Source organism: Neodiprion pinetum, chromosome 1, assembly GCF_021155775.2.
Source record: "Neodiprion pinetum isolate iyNeoPine1 chromosome 1, iyNeoPine1.2, whole genome shotgun sequence".
Taxonomy (NCBI): domain Eukaryota; kingdom Metazoa; phylum Arthropoda; class Insecta; order Hymenoptera; family Diprionidae; genus Neodiprion; species Neodiprion pinetum.
The window spans coordinates 32747670-32760258 of record NC_060232.1 but is presented as its reverse complement, the minus strand read 5'-3'; the positions used below and the strand labels follow the sequence as shown (position 1 = coordinate 32760258).

Genomic DNA, 12589 nt, shown 5'->3' with positions numbered 1-12589 from the left:
CAACGGTAAATACGACAGTAACAATTCAAAGTCTTCAGGTAAGGGATAATTGAGCGTCCCGTCCGCACATAATTGAAACCCCAAATTGAAACGTCAAAGCGTGTCAAGAGCACGTAGCCGGTTGAGCGCACTCTCGATTTTGCTGACGACGAACCTACCGAGACGCAACATCGCGGAGCAAAGACCAAGACCAAGACGACCGATCGTGTAACGTCGATTCGGAAGGACTATAAATATGAAATCGATTACGTCAATTGTTTATAAGCAGATCGAATCCAGTCTTCCTTGGAACAAGACGCTAACTCTGTTCGAATACGTTGCCAAACGAAGACGACGACCCCGAAAAGATCGCAAAATCAATTGCGCGATATGACTAATTGTAAGCAAACTTTAGCCGCACGGTGTGTCAAGATATTTCGCATCCTTGATCCAGCAACGCCACGTGTAAATATTGTTGTGCAGAATGTCGTAAGATTCCGAGTTGTTCGAATGATCGTCAGGGTCTCACGTTCCTGCAAGAAAATATGCTACCTTCGTATCGTCTGGACGGAAAAGTAAATTGTTCAATTCTACATTAAAGTCAACAGCCGTTGACCAAATGTTCAAGTTGATGAGGAAATTGGCGAATGAGACCTTGATAGTTGACTAGAAGTACAAATGCCCTCGTGCAACGCACTTTGTGGAGCAAATAACCGTCTCGAGTATAATACAGATAGGTACGCCGGCTAAACGAATGCCTAAGAAATGTCAGGGCATTCTTCATCGGTCAGGAACGGTTTTAGAATCGGCCTTTCGATCGTTTGGACCGCGACGCGCCGCGATGTCGTCAGACGAGACCGTCGAAGAAGAGAGCACCTGCACGTACGCGAATCGGTTTGAGGTTGCCTCGAGTGACGCGGAGGTCGAAGAGTCCTAAGATAGTCGAAAAAGGACCATGGATCTTACATCGCAAAGTTGAGCAGGTATGGACTCGAAATTCTGACAGTATAACAAAGGCGTTCCGGTGCCGCGCCCCGACGCTTCGGCAGGAAGACTATGGTTAATTAAATGCCAATGCGGAAGCACGACCTATCTTAACAGTTTTAGAACCCTTGCCAGATCCGCGTCAGCCGACCATTTCGCGGCCCGGCGAACGCTCGTCCTCCACGGCATCATCCACGTCCGCCAATCGTAATCTCCATGCCGCTGCAATCATCAGCCGCCGTTTTAAGCCCCGCAGATTGTGAACTTGAGTAAAATAAAATTGCGGAATCGGTACGAGAAATTATCGGTAAAACAACTTGATGTTACTTAGTCGGTTACAGTCGCATCAAAGTTTGGCAAAATACACGGAGCTTTATCCCATTCAGCTTATACGGCTGCGAATAGAAGATGTGGTTGCGCGACACGGTCGGTCATTTAGGGCCAAAGACGCTATAGAGTCGCATATCTCTGCTGCCAAAAATTGTCTAACAATCAACTGTATAGTACGTACGTCTATTAGACTGTACATCGTGCGCGTGGCGGGGTTTAATCCTCCAGTCTGTATACGTATAATCGAAAGACGATTTATACGAGGCAATAAATTCAACGGTAGGTATATAGGAAGACGATGCTGCAGCGTTAAGCGCTGATGAATTATATATGAATAGAATTTATTTTTGGCCAGGGCGATCTTTCACGTGATTGTTATCCCCCACCTTTATTATTATACAACATAAACCTAATCTCAGATACATGTATACTTGCATATTATATATATATATATATATATATACACGCATGTAACATGTGTCGTGTACGTTACGCGGACGCATAATAAGAATGTTACATGTTTGTCCCCGTCGTTGCATTTGAACGATAATGAATTACGCGAGAAAATTACGCAACGCGCAACGACAACCGGCACATCGTAACGTGACAGTGGGCTGTCAGAATATATAACGTTGCCTATAACATGTAGGTAACACACGTGAGTTCAGCCAGCAATCGTCGATTCGTAACGCGAGATAAAGAAATTTCCAAGTCGTTTCCTCGACCGCAAACGAGGGATGTATCAGCGATCGTTGATCACAATCGTAACGAGGAGCAATCTTTGCAGGAAGTAAAAAATCGCCCGATGTTCCGGACAGCTGGTCACGCATAGTCGGATGGCTGTTAAATCGGAAATTCAAAGGCCCGCATCGAGACAGCAAGACGCTGCCAAGAGATTCTGGAAGCAGGTATTACACCTATACCTGAGAAACCGTGTGTTGGTTGTGCACCGGAAAGAAGGGAGCATATGCGTAACGCCATTGGCGCCATTCGGCCCGCGACGCGGCTAATGGTTACTGATTAGAGGTACGCGATGATCGCCGTCTGGGGCTGGAGGAGACTCGAGTGATCACTCGTGATCACGAGGAATCGCAGAACGTCGTAAGTCTCGCTCCTAAGACTCGACGACGCGACGCCCCCGACGCACGGCCGTAGACTAATTTCGCAATCGGTCGTCAAAAATAGTCCGCTTCGGCGACGACGCGGCCGTGTCGAAGACGGATAGAGACCGCCGAGGAAGATTCTTCGGGAGGAGGCGATTCCTCGTCTCTTCCTCCTCGCCTCGCGGCCTCGCTGTAGCGATTTTTCGCGCTCTTCCGCCTCTCCTCCTCGCGTCTGGTTCTCATTTAAGTCGGTCTACTCATCTTTATTCGGAAAGCCAGGTACACCGTTCGCTTGCCGGCTGTAAAGCTATGATTTATCGACACGAAAATACCCCCGCGCTGAACGCGAAGTGCAATAAGACCGCAAAAATGACAGCCGTCAACCGTCGTCGCCGAGTCTGATTTACATCGACTCGCAACTCGGCTGCACGAGACAGACTTTGACTGTTCATCGGTCCCTTCGCAAAGTGACTAAATTGTCGGTCTTCCGCCGTTATGGAATCAGAAGCCTGCGACATACCGCACTTTGCGCTTCCATCGCAAGCATTTCCCGTGTGGTCAACCATGGGAAATAAGCAATAACGTTTCAGAAATACCGGAAACTTGGCCGACCGCACTCGGATAGCCTTTCGGCTACCCGCTTCCTCCACTTTGCGACAAACCGAATTGCTCGATGCCCTCGCCCACCCTCACAATTCATGCTTTACGATATCCATAACCTTTCCGAAACGTAACCGAGGACTTTATACCTACTTCGCTCAAGATTCGCATAAAACTAACCTATTTCCCTCCATTGTTTATTACATGCCAAGAGATATGGATACCAGATTCGCACGCAAATATGTACATACGTCAAAGACTGCGCCCAGAAATAGAGGAGACAAAAAAGATAACCGTCAAACGTTACAGCGAATACTTTCGCCTGCAGATTCTTCGACAAACTAAACGAGTCTTTCCGACGTGACATCTCAGTGACGAATTTCAGTTGCAGATGATATTAAAGTACACGTACCTTAGTAAGTACGGACCATTGGTTTTCGTTTCTCCCATCCAATCCTTGATTCTAACGTATAAGTCGGATTTGTACACCATCTAACTGGAAAAGCAATCGCACGGCACGGCTGCCGTGTAGCTGAGATGAAAGCAGGCAGGTTAGGCATAACCAAGACCATATACGATTTCTATTCATCAACGTGTTTCCCTAGGTATTCAGTACCTCGCACAGCTTCACAGTGTATATTTATAAGTAACGCTATCACATTCCAATTTCACGCTATGCTTTCGGCTAGCTGATATATTTGTGTTAAACAGTCAGTCACTCGGAGTTGTAGATATACTTAACATATCTATATATAAAGCGAACTCGTATGCAACTTACGCAATTCATAGATACGCGACTTAATCGCTTATCTGTACTTCGAGCAAATAACGTTCCTAATATACTTTGCGCCCAACGTGTTGAAAAAAAAAGAAGAGGTAAGGCAAGAGAAAAAAACGGCAAAAAACAGCGGACCACCGAACACCGACGACACCAAGTCTTTTCCACCGACGTGGGCTTAACACGTCGGCAAATCGCAGGCAGCACGTGCTAATTGCGACAAAATCGCCGGTCTCATTTTACCCAAGTGCCCCCGTTTCGCCGCAACTTTTCACACAAGGTTATAAGGTTCAAAAGTAAACGGAAATTCCGCAATGTAAATTGAGAATTTCTGTTGATACCGTGCATCTACACGTAATACGCAATTTCTCTCTTTACCTCAGAGCGTTGGAGGTAAGAAGAAGGAAATTAGATAGAAGAATAGTACAGTGACAATGAATAGCGAAAACGATGAACTTAAGGTCGTCGACTGCAATCGATGCACTCCGTTGCAGGATGAGGTGCGACGAGTACATTCGTAACAGAGCGGCGCCGAGTGATTTCGCGTCCACATAGGTGTACCTACGAACGTCAAGTGGCAAGGTACGGATGGTCGAGGCACATCATCTTCGCGGTGGGTAGACAAATGGATGCAGGTTGTGGATAACGTGCGCGTGCGTTTGTCGCCCGGTGTCGAGGTGCGGCATTAATTTGACATGAGATAATGGTACGAATGAATTGCCGAGCCTGCATCGCAACTGTCGTGTATTACACAGGGCAACTGGCTGCTTTCTCGTGTCCCGCGTGCGGTTCGTGCAGAGTATGACTTCGGGTTATCAGTTTAGCCTACATTGGAGACAGTTCAAAAATATACAGTATGCGTATATGTGATAGAATCTTCTCGTCGTCGTTGAGCGACTCTCTGTTACAGACAATCTATTATCCGCCAATAAAAATGCCTTATCTTCCCTCGTGTATATGTATATACACATGTAATATATGGCGTAAGAGTAGCGATTAAAAAGATGCCCCCTCAATTTCAATCCTAACAAAAGCCCATGATTCCTGATCGGCCACCGGCCACGAACTGACTGTCAGCTTGAACGAGTGTGCCTATAACTTTTAACAACCACCACCACCACCAGCACCACCACCGCCGCCGCCGCCGCCACAATTCTCAAATTACATGAAAAGTAGACTTTGGAGCACACCGTGCGGTTAGCCGACTTACGAAGATACCCGTTTCGGTGTCTGACATCTGCGGCTTGTCACGCGCCGCGTCGTGTACCGATAACAGGGTCTCTCTTCACTATTTTCATCGTTTATGGCACTTCGAATATAGGCGAACACTCCGCGCGGTGAACGCTCTATATTGTTATCATTGTTGTTGTTGTTGTTGTTCTTGTTGTTTACTATTATTATTATACCGGGCGTACACGTGGCGGCACCCTTGCACATGGACTGCGGGTCACGCATTAATATACGGCACCCAGGTAAGTTACTTTCCGCGGGAAGTCTCATAATAACAGTCAGACTTGACGCAAGGTTTTCTGCTTCCTGTATCGGTATAGATGTACGTAAATGCATATACATAAACGATAAGACGTTTAGGGTGTGCTGGTGCAATATCACAAAACAGTACCGCATGTAGCTGTGATACCTGTCGATAACGCGACGCTAGCGTTTCTGTAACGTTCTCGAATCAAGTGCTTATCCGAGGGGCTTAAATCGGGGTTGGAAGTTGCATAATCTTCGACTAGGACCAGGGAACTTTCGGTACTGATTTGAGAGTATGAAGCGGCACCGCATAAGCGTCAGCGTTGAGTTGCGATCCGCTGGTGCGTATTATGTACATTATCCAATATTTCACATTTAAATTACGAGTAGTTATCTAACCCTCTATAACTTGGCCGGGCTGCAGCAAAGCCAGGACGTTTGTTTGATCAGCTGCACCTGATCAATCGACGCGATCAGCCGCACGATTATGCATCATCTTCTACCTGATTATGTATAATGCAACCTACAGATGTGCATCGACCGATTAATTACCAGTATTAACCTACCCCGAAACACGTCATTCGTCACGTTTTCGAAAACCTGACCAACCATCGTTCGCTCGTGGTAGTGATCACGGGGTCAGGAGAGGGGTAACACGACGTGGCGCCATGCGTTTCGCTTCATTTCGTCATTTCAAGCGTTCGTCTGACCACATGACGTTACTCGTACCTATACGACTGCAGAATTGAACGCATTAATGACTTCGAGAAGCTGCAACGCAATTTAAAACTTCTGAGAAATGGTCAAGCGACTAATTCACGTGACTAAAATCGAACTCTGCATGTGACGTTGCGTCATTTCGAATGAGTTTTGTATAATTGTTTTGAAACATTGCCATACCATGGGTTGCCTAGATTTTAGCACAAAAATTCAAATGACTTCGCATTATTTCAAGTAGTCTTCAAAGAGTACCTACGAAAAACTTTACCACAATCGAGACGTAATTACGTGCGTGTACTCGATCCCTTCGTGCAAGGACGATCATCGTTGACATTAATATTCACTGCGAGTAATTTTGCAGCGAATGGTCTCAATACACGTGCCCTTACGGCATGTTTTATACCCGCGTGCTAAAAATATTGTCCCTTTTATCGACTGATCTCGTAGTCCAACTGACGTTTCAAAATTGGGAACGACCAATCCAGGTTACCCCATAATTATTCATCAAATTGCTGATGCAATAACAACGATGAAGGAATTAGCGTTGGACAGTAAGCACACTGAACGCAGAAAATTAATTATGTTACATATGCTTCTGGAAACGACCAGCACGGCGACTGATTCCCAAGACGTAATGGATTGATCGGGCAAAGTCGGTACAGCGTTATCGACATTCGTAACGATAACGATAACGTGAATTTGCAATTCGCAATGATTGCTGGTGTAGGAATTGCGTAATACGCAACGTTTGAGCCAACGGGGACGCGGTGCGTTGCAGACGCACGCACACGCGGCTAGTAACGTACGAGGTATGCGCGAGGAGAAAACGAAGGGGAATAAAACGGAAGACCAAGAAACGCGGCGCCCCCGTTTATGCATGTTACACCTACAGCACGCTACGTGCTTCTCACGAATTTACAATCAATCGAATGGTTGGCCTTGGTCGAGTTGAAAACATCGGATGACCCGCGTAGCCGAGGTAATACACGTTTCCGTATCACTTGTATCAGTGATACTAGTTACGCCGGCAAGAAACCGACGCGTTTTCCGTTGCGGACGTCGCCGACGGCTAAAATCTGTGTCGCAGCACTTGCAGCGAACTCTGAGCTTGTCTGTAAGCCCAGCCTACCTAATCAAGTCGGGGTGGGTTCGAGCCCGGTATAAATTTTGCTATTTCGGTCAAGGTTTATGACAAGCTTTTGCTGCACTTTTGTTAAAATGATTAGCGGCCCGGCACCGTGCGTTCCGCGGAGACAGCAGCGCGCTGTCATTAGACGGAAAGAACTTATACCGAGGCGACAGGAGGCGATCATATTTTATCGAGCTGGGCACGCGTGCATCGACCGCAAGTGCCAAGGAATTTACACAATTTAAATTTATGTGCCGCTATTGTAAATAGTCCGTTTACTTTTTTGCTCGTTTTTTTTCCTACCTTACCGCTAATTTATACGCTAATATATCTTCAATTACATATTTCTCGATTTTAACGCAACCGTAACACTTATACTAAACCAATATCTTTCTTTTTTTATATTTTAACACACGCGCACACACACACACTGTCTTACATACTATATTGTGTACGTTACATACACATATTTATGCGGCAAGAAACTCAACATAGGCACACGAGCTGTTGCAAAAATCGCGATCGAATGCGAAAGACATCTTTTTCATCAGTCTTGTTACACTAACGCACGCATACTAAGAAGTAAGTGAGTTGAGAACTTTCTAAATTTTCACCGCGGTGTAAGTTTGCAGATGTAATCGCGCTGCGCGACACTATCAGTACACGTGTTTTGTGCAATACATGAAGTACCCATCATACGTACGTTACACGTGACTCCTATCTGCCAATGCGCAGTGCAGTAATCTTTCGCGGTGCAGTTTGTTCCCACGGTTGTCGAAGTCCGCTATTTGCGAAATACTATGCGACATTGTCACCTACTTTGCAAATGCACCACAGAAAACTCGTAAATTTAGTTGCAGAAAATGAAAAAAAAAAAAAAAAACAACTACCGCTTTGGAAGAAATTCAAAGGAATTAATTAATAATTCCGGGAGAGATTTGTATTTTTGTAGGTAATTAAATAATTTCAGACTTCGTCAAGTGCAATACGGCTAACCCGATAACTTGAGCAATTTTTTCGTCATTTTTTCTTCTCTAAAAAGGCTGTCATCTGATTACCTCCAGTTATACACCACGAATTGGCACTGAGCCAGACCACGGGTCGAAGCTTATACTTTCGGTTGCACTATACATTACGATTACATTCCCGTGTCATTTGCGGTATTGCCTGAATCAACCTCGTTATTTTTTTACGTGCAATATTCACTGTGCACACAATAATGGTATATTTATAGATACGGCCGAGACCGACGAAGCTAATTGAATCACTGACCAACCTAGGCGGTGCCAAATTACGAACGAAATGACAGGCATTTTAAAAGCAATATAATAATATCGATGAATAATCATAGGTTTGTGCCTGATTAGACGATTAGAAATCTCCCAGTACCGTCATTATACATCCGTCCCATATAATGCACCTAGTGAAAATTGATTTGAATAAAGTTTCGAAGCGGTATATCATGTCTGGACGGTAGCTGGTAATTTAAGATATACACCATAATGGAGCGTCGACACCTGTCGGCCGGCACGCCGTGCTCGGCGACCATTCGATACCGGTGAAATGAAGAATGAACGCGTATAACGACCACTAACCACGGCGATATCGATGTTGCGTTGGAAAGAAGAAGCCTCGCTCGGGGATTCTGCGGTCACACGAGGGTGGCGACGTTACATGCGGGCTAAATTGAAACGACGGCTGTTTATTAATCTTAAGCTCGGATGTCCATAAAGCAGAGAGTGTACGAGCGGCAAATATGCGTATACACATATATACGTATGTGTAAGACGTATTCATTTGCGTGACAAACCGGGACAGCTGGCGCACGCTCCGCATGATCCTTGCATGGGGTGGACCTTTTTGTCGCGTATTGAAGCGTCTGCATTCCTTCCTTCAGAGTCACGCTGTACCGCAAAAACGTTTCGACAATTTCAAAATGTCCGCTTATTTTATTCTCCGGAGACGGCGTGAACGACGGGAGGACGTAGCGAGGGATAAAAACGAGCAAACGAAGTGTCTCTGTAAAGCACCTTGCATAAGAAAACACTTGGTCCTCCTGCACTGGCTGCAGGTTCAACAGCCCTCAAGCTCGTTGCAAGAAGAATTTCCAACCATAAAAAACTGACGAATGATGTACAACCGTGCATAATATTAACAGACTGCCATTGCAGTTAGCTGTAATAATTAGCTATTATAGATGCGCTTCAAGAGCTAATTAGGTACCCCGATCAAGATTTTGGTGTACAAATCTATTGTTTACAACAAATAAATAACGTTCGAATGAATTGTTGAGTTATTTTAAATGAAAGTAAAAATTGTAGTATAATTTCAAGTCCTCGACCCATATTCTCCTACACCTACATATAAACATATACCTACGTACGATACACGTATCGTGCTCAAGCCGAAAAGTGTTACCACTAACCTATGCGTAGAGCAAACATAATATATTTTGCAATCGCATATGTAAGTATAATGTATACGACATACGTATAAAATACTGTTACACATGCTATTGCGTGAGGATGAGATTTCATTAAACGACACACTGTTATTATTACGACGACGCGTTATCATCGTTCACGGCGATTTTCTAAGCCTGGTAATTTTATCACCAAACTTAGCTGCGTCGAGTAAAATCATTCTCTTTACACATATTACATACATACACCCATACATATAATGTACGTCGTTGATGACGCTGCTCGCGGTGGAGGATGGATGTTACACGCTTTGACTGCGGAGATGGTGACGCCCGAAACGACGAGAACGAGTCTTCGGATTTGACGGAATGACGATGGTGGTAGTGAATCCACAATTCCAAAATGCTTTCTAAACATTGCACAGACGCAAATCCGTCGAGCGGCGCGGCGTGTCGAACGAAGCATGAGGCGAGCTTGAATCAACGATAATGATGACGGTCATAATGTTAATTATAAAAAATAATGAGAATAACTTAATGAATTATCCATCGTGAGTATGAAGGCGAGGGTCTGGATTGACTCGACTAATCGGCGTGACAGACCACCTCTGGTCACCGTCCATCACCGTGAAAAATGAGATTGAAAATTCCCAACTTCTTCAGGTTCCCAAAATACCGAGGTACAATACAATTATTTTCATCTCGCGACGATCTTACAAGTTTTATAAGTTGTACATAAACACGGATAGTATCGATCGATATTACAAAAACTTGGATGATCAGATTTCGTAAAGATTTCAAGATAACATGTTACCCGAGGGGTGCAACATCGTTTGCTTCGTGATGTTGATCAAATTGATGTCTGATTGGTGACGTAGGAGAATCATCTATTGGTAATGGAACGATCCGTTGATTTCAAGGATTTTTCACATACTACGATTCTTGATAATAATCAAGACTTGAAGATCCATCAGATTCTCGTGCAAAAAAAATTCTTGCAGAGTCACGTTTGTGGATATCTACAAGTGACTGACGCAACCGCAAAGTTCGACGCGACGTCGTCCCGAGGGTTTAGGATTACAGAAATACTCATAAATTTGGAACGGGCATCCATCCCGAGTCCATGCAGTTATGAACGTTGTTTGCACGTATACCCTTCCATCGCAATTATTCTACTCGATAATAAAGACGACTCGACGCAAGACGGACCTGAAATAACGTTACACGAGTAAGGATCAATTGATTTCCGAAAGAATAGAAAACATGCGCGGGAGGCACGATGACCCATTTTCAAAAGTGATTAGAAACCGGCACCGATAATACCTGGGGATTAAATGGCACGTTTCTCATACATAAACTTCGTATCGCTCGGGCCGAAGATAAGGAAGTTCCGTTGATTGCGCCGGTCAGATATGGAAGACCTTTAATCTCGTAACTTGTACAAGTGAATCGTAGATTGACGGAGAGAGCGGCAGAGGGGTGTGCGGAGGGATGGCCAACTTCCTAAATCATTGAGAATCACGTCGCCTTCTCGTTCCATATTTATTGTTAGACATCCCTATCTCTGGTCAGGCGGCGTTTAAAGAAATCGCGACGCCAGCCGGTGGATTAAATAATCATCCTTAATGTCATCGGCGTTATTTATTTACGTGCGACGTTTACGGATCAAAATCCATAACATCGATTGGCGCGATCGCGTTCAGAAAACCTGAATATTCGACGCAGCATTTTTGGTAAAGATGAGTTTGAATTTTTTTTTTCAACGGATGAAAACCAATCAGTGGCACTTTTCACGAAAAAAGAATCTGTCTGTCCGACGACTTTCGATTGTACGCATACACGCAAACGACGATCGATATAACATGTAGCTGATTCTTGTTCGTGAGATAATTGAATTGTCACGAATAGACGCGGTCAAGCAGGAAAAACCATACTCGGAAGAAAGAACTCAACGTCTCCTTTGCCGCCGCAGCAGCGTTCGCGTCTTATGGCGAAATTAAAGGCGTGCATTATACGCATCAAGATTCTATGTCGTCTGTCGGCGTTGATCGTGCAGGCGACCGCGGCATGCATTAAACATCGCAAGTCTATCGTGGAGACTTCTGGCCGATTGCGTACTTCGGTAATACGTTATAGGTACAGGTACCGGTATAATGGTGCGTTTATAAAATGGGAAGTCATTATCGAGAGAGAACCTAGGCATCGCCGTCTGTCACGCATGTGCGAACCGACCCAATTACATTATCATGCTAATCCCTGGCCGCCTAGCCTCGACATCCTGGACGTCTCTTTTTGCACCTCAGGGACTGGATCATCGCATCTGCCAGTACCTATACTTGTAGTTAACGTCTGTGGTATCCTTCACAAAAGTTCTACGTTCTGACTAATAGATGCCGCTAACCCGTCTGCAATTCTGTACTTTTTTTAATACCGTTTCTGTGTATAAAGCGGTGAACGCTCACGAGTCGTAATGAGTAAACCGCCGCATCGCGTACGTGACGTCGAATAAATTATTCAAAACGTGAGCACCTGTACATCATTTTTATCCAAGGTTGACGCGTTAAAAAATATATATATTAATTAATTGCATATATTTGAGGGAATTTCGGCTGACGGGCAGGTGGTATATACATGTTGATTTGTTATGCCTTTGGTACAGTAGTTTAGGTACAATCGGCTGCTCTCGCTGGTATAAAATTGGAAAATGTTCACAAAATTTTATACCTACTTATTCAAAAAGTAAAAGTAAAGATTTTTCAATTCGATAGGTATAAAGCAGAAGTCTTACAGAAAATGCAGTCCAATTAGTTACCCCGTCAAACCTAAACTATTTCCGTTATTTCCTAACCAAGCTTTTTATGAATCCCTGAGAACCGCGGCGGACTTCGCGCCGCCGCCTCGCAAGGAATCCCCCCCCCCCCTCCTACTTTATAGACGACGGTTTCTCAATGCTTTGAAGAATTACACTTGCATTCGTATAAGTTCACGTATATCTACAACTCGTAGGTACACAAGCGAATGGATAAATAGGCATATTAGTAGTTATTGCCCGGCCTCCGATGCTCGTT

The 12589-nt window shown here is 44.6% G+C and overlaps 1 protein-coding gene across 2 annotated transcripts in view; it reads right to left on the bottom strand.

Moving 5' to 3' along the window:
* The window catches only part of LOC124223832 (homeobox protein TGIF2), an 82322-nt gene that overhangs the window by 62213 nt on the left and 7520 nt on the right, over positions 1-12589 (bottom strand). The window lies entirely within an intron of this gene.